At 48.6% G+C, this 5,833-nt stretch overlaps 2 non-coding genes across 2 annotated transcripts; both read left to right on the top strand.

Annotated features, from left to right (window-relative positions):
- Positions 1-830: 830 nt before the first annotated feature.
- Positions 831-2,895, top strand: LOC149373061 (small subunit ribosomal RNA). The gene has a single exon (XR_016293492.1). It is a non-coding gene; the product is annotated as a small subunit ribosomal RNA (ribosomal RNA).
- Positions 2,896-3,840: 945 nt separating this feature from the next.
- LOC149373062 (5.8S ribosomal RNA) lies at positions 3,841-3,995 on the top strand. The gene has a single exon (XR_016293491.1). It is a non-coding gene; the product is annotated as a 5.8S ribosomal RNA (ribosomal RNA).
- The last annotated feature ends 1,838 nt before the right edge of the window (positions 3,996-5,833 follow it).

The raw sequence follows: 5,833 nt of genomic DNA on the forward strand, positions 1-5,833 counted from the left end.
CGGCACTAGTGAGACGGTTCGCTTGTCAAGCCAAGCCTCAATTCACAGCATTTCCGCGGGTCAGCGTCTTCGACCGAATGGCCCTCAATGCGGATCGCGCCTCTGGCGTTGCATGCGCCGTCGACGTGGCTCGTAGCTTGTCGACGGTATGCTAACCGAGCATCGACTCACTCGATACCGAGCGAGGATACAACGTGTACCTCCCGTACGTATACCACTGCGGTAAGCCCTGGCCTAGCGTCAGCGACCATATCGTCGGGTATTTGTTAACACGCAACTCTCACGAGAGACTGTTGACACTTGAATGATAAATTCACGTGGCCCTGCTTCGAGTTTAATTACGGCACCTCGAAGCTCGCCGTGCCGACCCGGTATTGTTCATTTACCGGGTCGTTCGAATGACAAAAGTGCCGCGGGCGGCCCATAGCGAGGCGTCGTCAACAACGAATAACGAACGGTCTTCGTCGCCCCTTCCGGAAGTTCTGAGGCCCTTGGCTTTTATTACCCCGGTAAGGCAACGCGGCGTTTGGGACGTTGTTGACGCTTGTTGAGCGATGGTCGACCGGAATTTGAAAGAAAAAAAATTCACCCTCGTTTTTAACGACGAGAGCTGAAGATTTAAGCTTCAAGTGTCGGATGCGTCGTGGACTCGTCGTCGAATTATCGATTGGATCCTTTCGGGATAAAATCATGTTTTCTTCCACGTTCCTCGGCGTATTTCGCAAGACACGCAAGATAGCGCAATTCAACAACGAGCCGGTCAACGGGACGTCATTGTCCTTAGGCCACTCCGAGTTGTGTGCTTTGAATTTAATTTTGACAAACGAAGCTCCCTGGTTGATCCTGCCAGTAGTCATATGCTTGTCTCAAAGATTAAGCCATGCATGTCTCAGTGCATGCCAAATTAAGGTGAAACCGCGAATGGCTCATTAAATCAGTTATGGTTCCTTAGATCGTACCCACATTTACTTGGATAACTGTGGTAATTCTAGAGCTAATACATGCAAACCAGAGTCCTAACCAGAGATGGAAGGGACGCTTTTATTAGATCAAAACCAATCGGTGGCGGGGACGCGTTCACGCGCGTTCTCTCGTCCATCGTAAAAGTTTGTGGTGACTCTGAATAACTTTTGGCTGATCGCACGGTCCTCGTACCGGCGACGCATCTTTCAAATGTCTGCCTTATCAACTGTCGATGGTAAGTTCTGCGCTTACCATGGTTGTAACGGGTAACGGAGAATCAGGGTTTGATTCCGGAGAGGGAGCCTGAGAAACGGCTACCACATCCAAGGAAGGCAGCAGGCGCGCAAATTACCCACTCCCGGCACGGGGAGGTAGTGACGAAAAATAACGATACGGGACTCATCCGAGGCCCCGTAATCGGAATGAGTACACTTTAAATCCTTTAACGAGGATCCATTGGAGGGCAAGTCTGGTGCCAGCAGCCGCGGTAATTCCAGCTCCAATAGCGTATATTAAAGTTGTTGCGGTTAAAAAGCTCGTAGTTGAATCTGTGTGCCACGCTGTTGGTTCATCGCTCGCGATGTTTAACTGACAAGATTGTGGGACGTCCTACCGGTGGGCTTAGCTCGAGCGTCCGTCTCGCACGGGTCGGCCTAGCGGCTTTACCGTCGTTGGCGTTGGCCCGTCGCGTGCGTGCGCAAGAGCGGCCCAGCTTAATCCCATCGCCATGCTCTTCACCGGGTGTGGCGTTGGGCCGGTACGTTTACTTTGAACAAATTAGAGTGCTCAAAGCAGGCTTGTTAACGCCTGAATACCAGTGCATGGAATAATGGAATAGGATCTCGGTTCTATTTTGTTGGTGTTCGGAACCCCGAGGTAATGATTAATAGGGACAGATGGGGGCATTCGTATTGCGACGTTAGAGGTGAAATTCTTGGATCGTCGCAAGACGGACAGAAGCGAAAGCATTTGCCAAAAATGTTTTCATTAATCAAGAACGAAAGTTAGAGGTTCGAAGGCGATCAGATACCGCCCTAGTTCTAACCATAAACGATGCCAGCTAGCGATCCGTCGATGTTCCTCCGATGACTCGACGGGCAGCTTCCGGGAAACCAAAGCTTTTGGGTTCCGGGGGAAGTATGGTTGCAAAGCTGAAACTTAAAGGAATTGACGGAAGGGCACCACCAGGAGTGGAGCCTGCGGCTTAATTTGACTCAACACGGGAAACCTCACCAGGCCCGGACACCGGAAGGATTGACAGATTGATAGCTCTTTCTTGATTCGGTGGGTGGTGGTGCATGGCCGTTCTTAGTTGGTGGAGCGATTTGTCTGGTTAATTCCGATAACGAACGAGACTCTAGCCTGCTAAATAGGCGTTACTTCTGGTATCTCGAAGGCCAAGGCCCCGTCGCATGCTTCGTGCGATGTTTGACGGTATCCAATCCGTCGGTGTCGCGCGGGGCTGGCGGTGGTTTTTGGTTTTTACTACCGACGTACACAAAAATCTTCTTAGAGGGACAGACGGCGTCTAGCCGCACGAGATTGAGCAATAACAGGTCTGTGATGCCCTTAGATGTTCTGGGCCGCACGCGCGCTACACTGAAGGAATCAGCGTGTCCTCCCTGGCCGAAAGGCCCGGGTAACCCGCTGAACCTCCTTCGTGCTAGGGATTGGGGCTTGCAATTATTCCCCATGAACGAGGAATTCCCAGTAAGCGCGAGTCATAAGCTCGCGTTGATTACGTCCCTGCCCTTTGTACACACCGCCCGTCGCTACTACCGATTGAATGATTTAGTGAGGTCTTCGGACTGACGCGCGGCAACGCACTCGTTGCGTTGCCGATTGCACTGGGAAGATGACCAAACTTGATCATTTAGAGGAAGTAAAAGTCGTAACAAGGTTTCCGTAGGTGAACCTGCGGAAGGATCATTAACGTTCGCACGTAAGACGTCGCAACGTTTGTCATGAAAGAAAAAAAAAAAAAAAAAAAGAAATTTTGTTTGAAAGCTGCGCCGAAGGAAAATGTATAATCGTTGTATTTACGCGCCTCGCGCCACGTTACTTTTTCTTTCTCCCTCCTTTGACAAGGGGCTGTGAAAAATTAAGTTAACGGATTGGCGGTCGTAGGTTTCGATGCGTGCGCCAATGCCTAGCGTCTTTGTTCTATAATAGTTGAAACATACGATCGGGCTGGCCACGCTTGCCCTCGCGCACCTACGTAAAAATCGTAGGGTGCGCGTGCACAACGGATCTTTATTTTTTCTTTTCATTAACCAGTGTCTTGCCGTGGCAACCTCGAGGCTATTGGTCACGGATTTTATCACGAAGATTGAATTTCGACCGGACAGCGTTTTCCTCGAGTCAACGGTTATTATGTTGAAAGCCTCGTTGTAACGAGGGGGAACGTCGTCATTCGGTGGTCATGCAATCACTTCGTTTTAATGACATGATCGAGCTTACGAGGATAATAGCGTGTACGCGTTATTATCCAAGGTTTTGGAATGATTTTACGCCCCAATAAGCCGAGACTCTGCGTATAAATGTCGCGAAATATTATGAACTGTATGCGTGTCGCCGTTATTGCCCCTTTCATCTTGTTCTCAAGATAAAAAGAAATGGGAGACGCCGCTCGTTATCAAAAAGTTTCGTAATATTTCGTGGTGCGCCCCAATGCCTGCCGCTCGTGTCGCATTTGCGGGACGCAGCGGGGTGGCCCAACGGAGAACCGATGGGCACACTTTTTATTCGAAAGAGCCTGGCTCTCCGTTGCGTTTTGTATTGGTCATTTTTCGTATAATAAAAAATACGAATTGACCGAGAAAATATTACACTGTAAGTGTGAAAAATAAACTATAATAATGATAAAAATAAATTGATTACCCTGAACGGTGGATCACTTGGCTCGTGGGTCGATGAAGAACGCAGCTAATTGCGCGTCAACTTGTGAACTGCAGGACACATGAACATCGACACTTTGAACGCACATTGCGGTCCTCGGATATATTTCCTGGACCACGTCTGGCTGAGGGTCGTTCGATAAAAAAAAAAAACAAAAAGACTGCTGGTCACGAAGAGAAACCCGACGCGTCGTTATCAACTACCCGTCGTATAGTTTTTCTTCGAGTGTACGAGCGAAATAATTGGGCGTTCGTATGAAATCAAATGCGTCGCTCGAAATAAAAAAAGAATACTTAAAAAAGAAAAGATGAAATAATGGATTGTCGAAAACGAGAAATAAAAATTTGACCGGTTAAAGCGGCAACGTTGATGCCGTTTGAATCGTTTGTCATTCTTTTTATTTTTTATTGTTTTTTTTTTTCTTCCCAACTTTTCTTTTTTGGTCGTCGTTCGCCCGAGTCCCGGAGCTCTCATTAAATAATTGTTCATCCGAACACTGTTGAATCAAGAGCGGACCGGACGAGCCGTACGATCGTCAAAAATACTTTTGCGTCGCGGTTTTGAAAGCAAAGCAAAAAAAAAATAAAGCGTCGCAGGAGGTGAGGAAAGGAAGGAAGAAAAAATAGGAGACAAAAAAAAAACATTACCATCCGGTCGATGTGCAATCCTTTTATTTTATCTTTCTTTTTTTTTTGTTATTTTTTTTTTTTTCCAACGTTGTACGTGTGTGAAAATATTTTTTTTTTTGTCTCAATTGAACTTCGAAAAGCACAATGTTGAGACAAAATTATTATCGTACATAAAAAAAATTAATCAAGACGACCTCAGAGCAGGCGAGAATACCCGCTGAATTTAAGCATATTATTAAGCGGAGGAAAAGAAACTAACAAGGATTTCCCAAGTAGCGGCGAGCGAACAGGAAAGAGCCCAGCACTGAATCCCACGGTTCCGCCGTTGGGAAATGTGGTGTTCGGGAGGGTTCGATTATCCCATGACGTCGCTTTGCGTCCAAGTCCATCTTGAACGAGGCCACTTACCCGCAGAGGGTGCCAGGCCCGTAGCGACCGAAGCGCGCCGTGGGAGAACCTCTCCTTAGAGTCGGGTTGCTTGAGAGTGCAGCTCTAAGCGGGTGGTAAGCTCCATCTAAGGCTAAATATGACCACGAGACCGATAGCGAACAAGTACCGTGAGGGAAAGTTGAAAAGAACTTTGAAGAGAGAGTTCAAGAGTACGTGAAACCGTTCAGGGGTAAACCTGAGAAATCCAAAAGTTCGAATGGAGAGATTCAGCGTTAGTGGCTGTTGGCTTGCGTGTGATCGCGATGCTCGAACGTGCGGTGCTTTCGGGTATTTAGCGCGTTCGGGGCACGTGGTCGCTGCGTCATGTCCGACGACGCCGGCGTGCACTTCTCTCCTAGTAGGACGTCGCGACCCGTTGGGTGTCGATCGACGGCCCGTACGGTAGACTGTCGTGCCAAACCGGCACGGCAGACCATCGGTGTCCTTTACCCGATCGACTGCCCGGCGGTATTGAAAACTTTTAATCAAGATTGGTATCGGGTCGCACTTTCGAATGCGTTCGGCTTGGCGATCGATCGAGTCGCGCTCGGATTTTAACGGACATCTCGTGCCGTTGCCGCGCGCGCTTGGCTCTTTTGAACGCCAATGTTCTCGAACCGGCTCGGAAAAGCCTAGCGCTTTTCAATTAAAATTACCGGTCAGCGACGCTTTTGCTTTGGATACTTTCAGGACCCGTCTTGAAACACGGACCAAGGAGTCTAACATGTACGCGAGTCATTGGGACTTGTATTATTTTATACAAAAATAACTAAGCCTAAAGGCGCAATGAAAGTAAAAGTTTGCGAGCTTCGTGCTCCGCGACCTAGGGAGGATGATTCGCGTCACGTATGCGGATCCGCACTCCCGGGGCGTCTCGTGCTCATTGCGAGCTGAGGCGCACCAAGAGCGTACAC

The sequence above is a fragment of the Copidosoma floridanum genome, unplaced genomic scaffold, assembly GCF_036245765.1.
Source record: "Copidosoma floridanum isolate Cflo_tuat_1 unplaced genomic scaffold, Cflo_Japanese_pri ptg000047l, whole genome shotgun sequence".
NCBI classification, from domain to species: Eukaryota; Metazoa; Arthropoda; class Insecta; order Hymenoptera; family Encyrtidae; genus Copidosoma; species Copidosoma floridanum.